This window comes from Nycticebus coucang, chromosome 3, assembly GCF_027406575.1.
Source record: "Nycticebus coucang isolate mNycCou1 chromosome 3, mNycCou1.pri, whole genome shotgun sequence".
Lineage (NCBI taxonomy): Eukaryota > Metazoa > Chordata > Mammalia > Primates > Lorisidae > Nycticebus > Nycticebus coucang.
This window is the reverse complement of record NC_069782.1, coordinates 116,480,213-116,493,677: the sequence shown is the minus strand read 5'-3', so window position 1 is coordinate 116,493,677 and position 13,465 is coordinate 116,480,213. Positions and strand designations below refer to the sequence as shown.

Genomic DNA, 13,465 nt, shown 5'->3' with positions numbered 1-13,465 from the left:
CCTGTACCCTCTTCTCGGCTTCACCCCAAAGGATAAAGCTTTCATGCCATCACTCTTTCCTTCCGTCACCTCCACTTGTGTGTATCTAGGAGTCTGGAGTCCACCCAGGAGCCCCACTGTTTTTCTGCCTCTATAGCGACCTAAAGTAAAATGTAGCTTGTCCTTGAGCAGTTGACAGTGTATGTATTTGACACGAAGGCCTGACAGAGGGATAACTTTTTGTGTGTGATAGGGTCGGATGGAAATATCAGAATATCCACCTGCTGTCTGCCTTGTAAAGGCAGAATGTGTTGCAGTTCTGTGAATTTTCTAGGGAGGTACCAATAGGAGGCCTAGCAGTGAAAAACTCTGTGGCTTAGGAAAAGCCTCTTACTCAGGTGGGAGAATTAAAGTTAGGAATTTTTTTGAAAAGAGTATGCTGTTAATTTTCTTTCTCAAGGTCCCTACTGCGTTAGAACTGAATTGCGCAAACCTTACATAAACATGTGACTTGAACCTTCAGGCGGCACAGGTGTTAGTACTCTCCAGCCCCTGGCAGCTTGCCTCCTGGTGGGTATCTGGAAGGAAATCTCTCCTGTTGGAGCAGTAGGGAGAGCTCCCAGCTGCCTTGCAGAACGAGAAGGGGGCAGTGCAAGGGGAAGTACAGCAGCCACAGGGTAAGTGGCGTGAATGAGAAGGGCTTGGGAATAAAACCACACTAATTTGTACCGCAGACTAAGCCCTGTTCATGCTTGGAGGCCTTCATTAAACTAACCTTGAAGCCTACTTAACTCTCCTGGTGGTACAGAAATAAAAGGTGATGCTCCAGACAGATTCTTATGGCCTTAAGCTGCCCCTGAGTTTCTGGGTAATCATTACTGGCAAAAAACTGTTAGAATCACTAAGTGAGCCTTAACTGGTTACACAAAACGCCATTCCGCTGTGGGGTCAGAAGCCAAGAGTTTGATATTCAAGCCAAGGTGAAAGTCAGGTTAATAATAAATAAACGAAGGACTAGGAAAATTGCCATTTCAGATGGTGCCCGTGACCACAGTTCTTGAGACCCGATAGATGATTTCTCTAGGTACATTTCATCCCTTTGATTTCTGAGGTGTGGATGAGACGAGAAATTGCTGTGTGCTGCTGGAAATGTTGTGGAAAATGTTTGAAGGCTGATTTATGAATTTGTAGGCCCCCGGGGTACCAATTTGTTGTAATTCTATAGTACTTGGTACCCAAATCCTAATTTTGATTACGTCTATGTAAAGGTTAGACTTGTGCTGAGTAAACACAGATGTATTTCTTTGCATTTTGAAGTTATAAGGGTCTCGCCAAAGACCCAAACACACATTAGCCGTAGTAGAAACAAAGAGATTTAAAGTCAAGGTAGAGTCATCATCCATGTCATAGGTCTTTTAGCTTGCATTTTTAAAAGAGTTTAAGGTTGGCATTTAGTGAATTCTTTAAATATAAGTCTCATGTACTTTCCTTTATTATTATTCTTTTTTTTTTTTAAAGTTCTCTCCTCCTTCCTTGAAATTCCTAAAGCCTTCATTTTGCTGGAATTATTGGCTCTTACCACAGGCGTGGTGTGTGTGCCATACAGAGGGCCCACAGACCACTTCCACGCTTGTGCATTAGAGAGAAAAATCTGACTCTAAAACAAACCTGTGAGAAACGGATCCCAGCAAGATACTAAGTAAGCAAAGAGATTAAATGGCTTCCAGGGCAGAATTAAAACTTGGTTAAAGGTGCTATTAACAACATGTTACTCTGAAGGAGAAGTTTTTGAAGAGGAATTTAGAGAAGTGGAATTTAGAGACTGGGATGGAAGACTGAGTTTGAAAGGCCAAACTGGCCTGTCTATGGAGCAGCATGAACAGGTCGATGGTTGATCTTCCCCTGCAGGGTGGGGCTGTCTGTGGCTTTTGAAATCACCTGACTGAGTGCAGGCTTGCCTTCATCACGGAGCATCGCTGAGGCTGCCTTAGCCTCACGGTGCAGAGTCAGGCCACACAGGAAGCCACAGAAAGCATTTCCGTTCCGTGCCCGCTGTGCATCCTTCTGATTTTAGTTTGGTTTCCTCATGCTGTTACGCTTTCCGGGGATACACTAAGAGCAGATGGTAGCATCCAATCCGCATTATGGGTTTATATTTCTCACAATAAGGTATTAAATTGGTTTATTGCAAAATTGCTGTTTATATTTCTCACAATAAGGCTTTAAGCTGGCATTTTTACTTTAATGGCACCATGACCCTTTTCCTGATCATCATATTTATGAATTTGCAAGATTAAGGGCCAGCCTTGGACTGTGGTGAGTCTGCCAAGATGACCCTGCACTCCAAGGACCAGCTGGCTTCCCAGGGGTCTCGTGGCTTCCCGTGAGCGCCCTTTTCTGCCTGACTTGCAACACGAGAGTGTGATGGTCATCACAATACCAGTATCTTTTTTTGCAATTTAGGAAATTTTGAGAAGGAAAATGAGTGTCATTGAGTGCTTATTCGTGCTGTAAATGTAGTAGGGTTCTGTGGGTGGCTCACATAAACCTGAGTAAAGCAAACTACGGTATGTTGTTAGAGTTACAATCACAAGGTAAACTAATTTCTACTTTGTTAGTTTGTACGTCCTGTAATTCTCACTTAAATTGCACAAATTACCCAACAACTATAGAAATCCTCAATCAAAACAGTTCATAGCCAAAATTTCACAGAATTTTTCAGTGCGGTTTTATATTGCTAAAGTTCTTACAGATTTATGAAGTGTCCTTTAATTTGATTCTCAGGGCAGTAGGCAGTATATAGTTCTTTGGGCTTTGGGTTCCAGAAGCTGTGGTACTATTAAAGTCCTTTCATATGTGAGTGTCCTTCTAACAGTCATCCAGTCCCCTTGACACACTGCAACAATTGCCTGTGGTTATATGCATTTACCTTTAGGAGCAAAATTTTAGGAGAATTGGGAACCTGATGTCATTTATTTTTATTACCTCTGCTTAAAGGTCAGAGATAGGAAATTAAATGTTTCAGCTCAGAAACTAGTTCTTATTAGTCTAAGTCAGTGGTTCTCAACCTTCCTAATGCCGCAGAACCTTTAATATAGTCCAAAGGGGTCGCAATCCTCATGTTGAGAACCACTGGTCTAAGTCAAAGTGAATGTTTTTTACAGTTGCAGCAGTGCCAGGATAGATGTCGTATGAAAACCACGTAGTCCCAGTAAGACTGGGAATTTTACTGGAAAAAGTGTAAGGAATGGCTAATAGGGTGACTGCAGTTAATGATACTGTATTGTCTATTTCAGGACAGCTAGAAGAGAAGACTCGAAATGTTCCCAGTACATACAAATGATAAATGCTTGAGGTGATGGATAGTCCATATACCCTGACTTAATCATTACACATTCTATGCTTGTAATAAAATATCACATACACACTGTAAATATATGAAATATTATATATCAACAAAAAAGGAAAAAAAACAAGAATTCCACTGTTCTTTTTTTCCCCCAAAAGAGTCATTTCTTTGGCCTAGAATGGGTCTACGCTCCTGTCTACACCTCTCTCAAACCACTAGAATTTCCCTCACACCCCTTCATTCTCAAGCTACTATTGTGTTAAGGTGAGTTTTATGCTCTAACAATATGTTAACCAAGTTATCTGAGGAAGTTATATGTCCATATTTGTAGGTGGGTAGGATCAGGTAGGTTAGGGGTTGTTACAGTATTTTTGTATTACTTATTTGTTCTCTGCCAAAGCACAGGAGAACGTCACTGGTAGCAGAAGTCCTTCCCCATAACAGAAATGACCATGTGCTAGACCTTTGTCCAATACAGTAGCCACTAGCCACACACAGATATTTAAAGGAATTGAAGTCAAAATCTCATTTCTTAGGGCGGCACCTGTGGCTCAAAGGAGTAAGGTGCCAGCCCCATATGCCAGAGGTGGTGGGTTCAAACCCAGCCCTGGCCAAAATCTCATTTCTTAGTTAACTAAGCACACTTCCAGTGTTGGGGAGCTGTGTGTGGCTGGTGGCTACCATGGAGGGTAGAATGGGTACAGAACATTTCCATTATCTCAGAGGTTCATCGACAGCACTGTGTTATACATTGGCAACATAAGGGAGCTTTTTAAAATGAATTTTTCCATATATAGATAAAAATTTGCAAAAGGGGGCAGCACCTGTGGCTCAAGGAGTAGGGCGCTGGCCCCATATGCTGGAGGTAGCAGGTTCAAACCCAGCCTCAGCCAAAAACTGCAAAAAAAAAAAAAAAGGGTGGCACCTGTGGCTCAAGGAGTAGGGCGCCAGTCCCATATGCCAGAGGTGGCAGGTTCAAACCTAGCCCCAGCCAAAAAAAAAAAAAAGAAAAAAAAATTTGCAAAAGATGATTCAACCAAAAGTTCTGCCTTAAAGAAAGTACATATTATTAATAAAAGTATTGGACCCATTTTCAAGAAAGTCCCATATAAATCAAACATTTCAAGGGTTTGACTTTGGCTCTAGGCCAAATTGAAAGTATTTTAAGTTTCCACAGGTTTCAGCTTTGGATCTTAGCAGGGCGTGATGGCTTTCCAGAGTAGACAGTGAGTCTTCACGTGTTCGTGTAGTCACTCTGTTGTAACTGGTTAGTCCTGGCCTAAGGAGGGGGAAAATCCACTTGCATTTACAACAGAGGGAATTCAATGACGGTACTTTCACTGACGTGGGATAGCAGGAAGGCAAATAGGGCATATTGAAGCCATGAGATGGGCAACTGCAGGAGGTGATTACCAGCCCCAGGCTGGAGGGACAACTGGAGGAGACTGCTGTTGGCGCTCAGGGGCAGCAGATCGGAGCTGAACCCACAAAGGAGATCCAAACGTGTCAGCTCAGAGTAAAGTGGGAAGTGCTCCTGGCCGTGGCTGTGTTTCTCTTCAGCTGTGCAGAATTAAGCACATCTTCCTGGCTTTTTATTGGCACATTCTGGTACATCATTTAGCAAATGAAGAGAGGCCATGTAGCTAGGGACAGAACTCAAAAAATGCACATTTTTGCTATCTCTTTTACTTGTGCGCATTGCATTGAGGCTTACCACAGAAGCTGGTAGGTAAAGGGAGTGCATCGGTAGTTCAAATTGGAAGCAGAAACCACATAGCAGTTTGAACAGGGAGAATTTAATATTAAGAATTATCAGCTTTAACAAGGGGTTAGAATAATGTTGATACATTAACTACATTCTGTAGAATGTAGAAACAGAATATACCACTACAGAAATAGAATATAGAAATAGAATGTAGAAATTTAAGGAGTAGCCTCTACCCCTAAGGCTGAGATAGAGGACCCAGGAAGAGACCGCCTCCCAGCCCTTCTTAGACCTGAGATCCAGAGCTTAATCCAAACCTTGTTGGAGGGGACACAGCCTTGGCTTACTGCATGGCAGAGAAGTTGTAGTGCCACACCAGCAGAACTTGATAACAACCTACTTTCCAGAACTTGATGAAAATCTATCCTTTAGTGTAGTGGGGAAAGCTGTTCATGAAGTGATGTCTAAGGAGGCCCTCTGGCACAAAACTGTTGGAGACAGTTGCTAAGGAAGCTGTACATGCTGCAGAAACCTGCTGGGTGATGACTCCCGAACCAGGAAGCAGAACTCCTTCCTCCTGCAATGTCTCCCCAGCAACTTCTATTGACAAAACATAACAAACCTCGTGCCAGCTAGCAAATGGAAAAATACTTAAAAGGGCCCAGATCCATTTTTGCAGATCAGGCAGTAAAGGATGAATGTGTAGCTGAGAGACAGTGAACTGATAACTGACACAAGGAGAAAGAAATACTCTTTGTTTTTCTTTCATTCAACTAGGTGATTGCATGTGTTATATACATATTTGAGTGGGTTTTCCCCCCAGTGGTACATCATCATTTTTCTTAAGACAATTAATGCTTTATGGTTTTATTTAATATTGGGCGTCATCCCTAAGGGACTGTTAAGGACTAAATTTTTTAGTTTCCTTTTTTTATTGTTTGCCTTTTAAACTTTGAATAAATACATAGATAATCAGAAACTGGAGCCACATTTATGAATAACTTAGGTAGATAGCATTGCAGGGTTTTGTTCAATGCCTGTGAAGATACATTGCACAACCTAGAATTAGAGTTGCATATGAAATAATTCAATTTGGGATTTTATCTCTTAGGCTTTATAAATATTTGCCAAAAGATTTCATAATACATTCTAGGATTATGGTTTTATTTGTATAAGTTGGGTTTTTCATTTAGTTTGTGAGTTCATTTCTTTACTGTTTCTTTGTGAATTGGGAAGATAGTTCTTCCAGGAGGGCTTTTAAGAGATTTTTCCTCTAGGTTTTTTTCCACATTCCACAGCATCAAACTACTAGATTTCTTTGTGGCTTCTGGCTCCATAATACCATGCAATGCATAATTTATCATTTTGTTTAAAACATTAGAAAGGAAGAAATACTCAGCCTTGTCCTTGAACCCAGGTTGATACTCAATCTGCCTGTGTTTGCATCACCTTCTTTTTCTTCTTCATCTCTTATTTTGTTGTGTTTTTCTTCCAGAGAACTCTCCTAAAAAGCCAACTCATTAAATATATTTTGCGTGGTTCAGGTATTAAGGTTTTTAATAAATACTTGAGATTTTCTAGTTTTAATTTTTTAATTAGATTTTGTAGATGAACAGTATAAAGAGAGACGATAATTGTCCATATGCTTTTATACCCAGGTACCCATGGACAACATTGAAAACAAAAAGAATGTATCTATGTGGTTAATATACAAATAATGTCAAAAGGTTCAGAAAAAGACACAACTGTGATTACATTTCTTGTGATTTCTTCCAGGAAAAAGTATTTTTGGCACATATTTATCTGGCTCTCTGCTTTTTACACTTTTTAATAAAAGGATTATATATATATATATCATATGTACTGTTTCATATCTTTTGGGGGAGGGGTACTTCCCTTAATACATTTTAGAGGGTTTTTTTTTTCCCATCAGCACTTTAAAATCTTCTTTATTTATTTTAATGATGGTACAGTATTTCATTATATGGATGTACAATAATCGATTTCACCTTTGCATTATTTCTGGATATTTTAGCAGTTGTCATATTATTAGAGGGGGTATTTAGCTGTTAGAATTATTGCAGTCTGCCTCTCTGTAAATACTTTTTGTGTAAACAACTTGTTGACATATTTGCAGTTAAATTCCTATTAGTGGGATTGCTACCTTAGAGGTAAATGCATTATATTTGATAAACATCACCAAATTGCACTCCAGGAAAGTCACTGATTTTTTTTTTTTTTTTAAACCAAGGTTGTATCTTTAACACTCCCACCTTTCTACAGCACTGTAAAGCATCAAGCTTTAATATTTTTTTGCTAGCCTAATAAGTTGAAAATGTTTTCTCTTTGTTTTTTCTTGCTTATCTCCACTTCTGAGTGGGCTTTCGGTTCGTTTCAGTTTCCTTGGCCATTTGAATTTCTATCTGTACGCCACCTGCTCCTGTGCTATTTTGAGCTTTCTGCTTTTCCCTCCCTCTTTTTTCTTTTTCCTTCTTTTCTTGCCTGTATACTCTTATATTTTTCTTTTCTTTGTTTTGTGGTTTTTGGCCGGGGCTAGGTTTGAACCTGCCACCTATGGGACCGGCGTCCTACTCCTTCAGCCACAGGCGCCGCCCACTCTTATATTTTTCATAGTGATTTGTATGAGCTTGTCTTAAATGAGGGAAGATAGTCTTATTTCTTATGTATTGCACTTACTTCCCCCATGTTGTCTTCTATCTTTGATTATCATTTAAAATATCTTCATGTTGGTACAAGTAATATTAAACATCTTCTTTTACAATAGAAAAGAAAGAATGGTGGGGTTGGAGAAAAGTTGGCCATACTTTGTTTTTAAGGCCTGAGTTGTAATTTGGGGCTAAAAGTTATCCCCACTGATCCTAGTATGACCTATACCCATGGAGCCCTTGGTTGTGTCTTATTCAGACCAAGACTATCTTAAGGCACTAGGTGTTGGCAAACTTCTCTCTGGATTTGCCTAGCCCTCTCCAGTTTTTTGGGCCTCTGAAGGAGAGATAAGCTTATGAGCAGCCTTGTCTATAAACATCAGAATTTAGCTATCTGGTAAGATCATTCCTGGTCACCAAAAGTTGTAGGTAATGCTCACTTCTGTATCCTATGTGCTTAGAATAGCAACTGGCTCATGAAACATGATGTCTTGAATGAATGGAAACAAGGAAAAGCAAGAGGTTCTGGAGGGAGAATGTGCAGGAATAGAGAACTCAAGTGAAGATTCGGTTTAGAACATGTTACTTACCCAGATGTGTGCATTCCTGACACAGGTACCCCTTAGAGTCCTGAACACTCTTATTTTCTATCTTTATAACCCCTACTCAGTTAGCTTCTTGACAGCTGCCGTGGGTTTTAAGATAATACTACATTATTTATCTTGTAAATTTCATTGACCACTGAACATGCAAAACACAATCCTTGTGCCAAGTGTTACTTGGTTGGCCCTCTTCTCTCTTTACAATCACATAACTATCTGTCTAGACTGGCCAGTGAGTGATAATCATACCTATTCTCTTGTGAGTAGCACTATTAAAACTATCTGATTTTAAAATAATTGATCAATAATGGATTTCTCGGGGCAGCGCCTGTGGCTCAAAGCGGTAGGGCGCCGGCCCCATATGCCAGAGGTGGCGGGTTCAAACCCAGCCCTGGCCAAAAACTGCAAAAAAAAAAGAATAGATTTCTCAATCTCTTCAAAGAGTAAAGCTTCTCATTTATTTATTTATTTATTTTAAACCTTCTCCTTTAAACATTTAAAAAGATTCTGGTTAAGGCTGGGCACGGTGGCTCACGCCTGTAATCCTAGCACTCTGCGAGGCTAAGGTGGGTGGATTGCCCTGAGCTCACAGGTTCAAGGCCAGCCTGAGAAAGAATGAGACCCCCATTTCTAAAAATAGCCAGGTGTTGTGGCGGGCTTCTGTAATCTCAGCTACATGGAACACTTGAGGCAAGAGAATCGCTTGAGCACAAGAGTTGAGGCTGCTGTGAGCTATGACCCCATGGCACTCTGTGGAGGGTGACAAGGTGAGACTGTCTTAAAAAAAAAAAGATCTGGTTAAGAAAAATTGAATATACAAATGGCTTGTTACATACTATGCAAAGTAAGATACCTAAGTCCCAGAAAAATGGTTGGCTAGTTCTTTATTTAGTATCCTTGGAGAAGAGTTTAAGGATTTCCTGACAATTCAAATAATCTATGTTTATATCATTATTAATATGTATGAAAAGCCTCTTAATGGTATGCTATTGTGGTGCTGTATTTTATTGGGTTGGCATCTACGGTGTTGCTTGAAAATGACAAATCTTAATTTCCAGTAGGATCCTGGACTCTTTCTCTTGCCATTTGACCTGAGATGAGATGTCTGGTGGCTTTATTTATTCCTCATAGGTTTACGAAGGCAATTGACTCCCGTTAATTTGAATTTACTGAAATAAAAGCCCACAATAGGAAAATAGATTTATTTTTGAGAAAGCTAAGGCTAGGCTTTGACTTCTGTAACTGTGCAGTGGCATTCAGTGCAAAAATAATTGGACACCAGAACATTAGAGAGCCAGCCATCGTTGTTGCGAATGATCACGGTGCTTATTAAGCATCCTTTTCAATGCAGACTGATGAAATAATTGATGAGTGATGCCATTAATTAGGCCTTTGACCTGACAAATTTATTATAGTTTGGTAACAGCAATTTTCTTTTCTAAACGGTATATTCAGATGAAGGAAAATAGAGTTTTTCTCTCTTTTAATAGAATAGAGCTGTTTAAAATGTCTCTCAAAGGAAAGCTCACAAATGATGTCTTAGATACAATAGTTTTGTCCCACTTTGACCCACCTTGCATCTTTAGCTTATAAATCAAGGTGAGTAAATAAGGCTGACAGAGATTCATCTGTAAATTTGTCTTTGGCATTTTGTACAGGAGGATAAATGAATAAGACAATAGAAACTACTTCGAAAAATGAGTTTCTGAAAGGAGTTTTTATGATTTCTTAGTCTCAGTGAATACAGGTCTCTGTGTGAGACCTTAGTGCTTTGTTGAAAACCAGTTGGCCTTGAAGAAAGAAAGCAAATGAAAAATAGAATTCTCCTATTGCTGGCAACAAATGTAAATCATATATACTAAGAAAATTTCGAGATCTTCAGTGGGGTATTTCTGGTGAGGTGGTATACATTTTCGGTGACATCCAGACCTTTTGGAGGAATTCTTTGCAGTTGAAATGGAGAATAAACTGCTCCATAATCATCAGACTAGAGGGATTTACAGCAAATGGGAAAACAAAGGCTTTGGAAATGGATGTCTCTGTGTTTGGCTCCCAGTGTTGCCACTTGTTGGGGGAAGCCCAGTAAAGAATGTACTCTCCAAACCTCAGTGTTCTTAATTTGTATGGGTGGAGATTAAACTACCTATCTTGAAGAGTTTTGAAAGAAAAAGAATTTCATGCATAGTAATCACTCAACAAAATGCAATATTACTTTAAGAAAGAGGTTCTAGTATGTACATCAGGAGGATGGCCATTGAAAAAATATTTTCGGGGCTATCAAAGTTTAAAGTGCCTCTTAACAAATAAGGAATGGGAAATAGTACAAGTTTAGAACTTGCTGTTTTTCAGCAAGGCAGAGATTTGCTCTGTGTTATTAAAATGTTGACAATTAATGATTTTTTTCTCATTGCTGGCTCAAGTGTCAGATAATTGACCTTGGTTTATGTTATATGTCTCAAGATGAGGCCATAGTCCCACTGAGGTCAATTATTAGGCCTAAGTGTTTATATGAGAGCGTTTGTGTATCAGGAGTCTCCTGCCACTGGTCTGGTCACACATGCTAATTACTGCCATCGTGGTGAGGCATTGCAGTTGCCTGGGTGGCAGCATTATGAGTCGGTCACAACAGTTTGAGTACAGGCACTTGGGAGCTTCCTGCCCAGGCACCCTCTGGCCCTGGTGTGGTCCACTGGGAGGTTGGTTACATCAGTCTGGCCATCAGATGGGAGCTGATGACTGTCCAGGCTTCCTCTCACTGTCACCTGATACGTCCTGCAGACATACTGATGTGAAGCACACTTGTAGTAAAGGAACAGTCAGCACTTGTGTTTTTGTACTTCTCCCCCCCACACACACAGAAGTGAAGCTACTTTTAACATTTTCTTCTTAGTAATAAGATATTGCTGATGAAAGCTAACAGAATACTTCTTAGATGGGAGGCTCTGTCCTGAGGGCCTTGTGTACATAGCATGCTTAGCTGATCTTCACGAGCTGTGGCATGTGTACTCTTTGGGCCTTAATTTGCGGAAGCAAAAACCTGCAGCACCGGGTGGGTAATTCGCTCACTGTTTCACAGCAAGTAAACAGGAGAGGTAGGATTTCAATCCAGGCCATCTGGCTCCAGAATCTTTTGACTACTATACTGACCTTCCTCTCCAGTAAGGAAGCATAGAGAGTTATTTTGAACCTATATAAAAAGAACATAAATAGCCTTATAAATCCCATCTATCTGGTGACATTCTTGACATCTTGAAGGCACCTACTTCCAGCTTCCTTAGCCTGATGGAAAATCTTTTCTCGCTGCCCATTTCTACTTCCAAGGGTTAACCATGATGAACAATTGGTATTTATCTTTCCAGATATACACACAGTTATTCACATTGTACATACATAGATTGTTCTGCTAGGCACTCTTTCCCCCTCAGCGTGTCCTGGACGAGTGGTTGTGTGTAATCTCACACACTGAGATTGACTACTTCGTAAGGACTGCACCACTTTTGTAGTGGCTGTACCGTAATTTCTTTCAGCACACCACTTTCCCTGATGGTCATGTAGATAGTTTTCACTTTTTAAATATCATTTTCAATAGCTGCACATATTGTATGAAAGTACTGTAATTTAAATAATCTTCTTTTGAAATTTAGGTTATTAGAAAGATACAGGATGAACATTTTCAAAACTGAGAATCCGAGTATGGATATCCTTATGCAATTACTTTCTAGTCCCAATTATAATGAAATGCTAAATCCAGATGGTCACTCTGTCAGTTTTTTTTTTTTTAAACTTTATTGAGGTATATTTTCCATACCATAAAATTGACCTCTGAAGTGTACAGATAGGTGACTTTTAGTAAATTTCCTGAGTTCTGCAGCCAGCACTGTATGCCAGTTTTAGAGCATTTCTATCACTCCACCAAGATTCCTCTGTTATCTTTTTACCTTCAATCCCCTCCCCACCCCCCCCCAGCAACTCCTATCTACTTTCTGTCTCTATAGATTTGTCTCTCCTGGACATTTCAAATAACCTGTCACTTTTATGAATTCGATATCCATGAGTAATACTTCTTTTCTTGTTATTTTGAATAATTTAGCCCATAAAACTCCTGACTAGAATTGTTCACTGTATTAGGGCTCAGCACTGGCTTGAATAATAATAATAATATATACATTTCTTCCGTTCCACAGAGATGAAGTGCTTCTGTGGTTGTGGGGCTTCCTCATTAATACTTGGCGTATTAAAAATGAACTGCTGAATGAGTTTCAGCTTGTTTAATAACTTCTCCATGTGATGGCTTCACAGTAATTGCCACTTGGCTTAGTTTGATTGAGAATTAAATATGTGTTGATTTCACAAAAGACATGTTACCAAAACATAGCAAGAACTTATCAGAACGTGATCCTCTGAGAAGTAATATGAAAAGTTCTCCGTCATGACATCCCAAACCTGTTTTTGTTTCTAAGTGTTAGCTTCAAATTGCTTTAAAAATTTGTGCGACTTATTAGAACCGAATGATTCTGTACTGTTAAAATAACTTTAAAATGTTTTTTAAATTATTTTATTGCCGTTATAAACCATTTCAAGTTAAAATCTGATATGTATTTAAGTTTAGGATAAGCTGGTCATGGTAGCTATCCACCTCCTAACACTTTGGGAGGCCCCTATGGGAGGATTGCTTGAGACCAGCTTGAATAAGAACAAGACCCAATCTTTACTAAAAATAGAAAACCGGCTGGGCATCCTTGAAGGTGCCTTAACCCCAGCTATTTGGGAGGCTGAGGCAGGAGGATGGCTTGAACCCATGAGTTAGAGGTTGCTGTGCTGACACCATAGCACTCTAGCCTGGGCAACAGAGTGAGAATCCACCTCTACATAAATAAATAAATAAATTTTAGAATAATTTATTTTAGTATTTAATATTTCAGTATCTGATGGGGTTTTGAAGATCAGACAGTTCCTGCAAGTATTTTTAGATGCCTACTCCTTGAGTTTATAGATCTGTTTAGAACCTGTTTTTTTTTTGTATCATCTACTTTGGGGTTTCCATTTGAAGTACATGCTTAACTTTTAATTGTCATTTCAAATAGATAACTGCTATCTCCTAAAGACTTGTACCTTTTAAGAAGCTCAGAGAATAGAAAAACAACCACGACTATCTGCCTCTTTT

At 39.5% G+C, this 13,465-nt stretch overlaps 1 protein-coding gene across 17 annotated transcripts in view; it reads left to right on the top strand.

Annotated features, from left to right (window-relative positions):
* Positions 1–13,465, top strand: part of SGMS1 (sphingomyelin synthase 1) — a 297,687-nt gene that overhangs the window by 205,233 nt on the left and 78,989 nt on the right. Inside the window, exon 1 of one of the 17 annotated variants that reach the window (XM_053582645.1) lies at positions 638–656. The exons of the other annotated variants lie outside the window; for them this stretch is intronic. The gene's annotated coding sequence lies outside the window, so the exon portion shown is untranslated. Of the gene's footprint in view, positions 1–637; positions 657–13,465 lie in introns of those variants that run through there. 17 annotated transcript variants of the gene reach the window in all.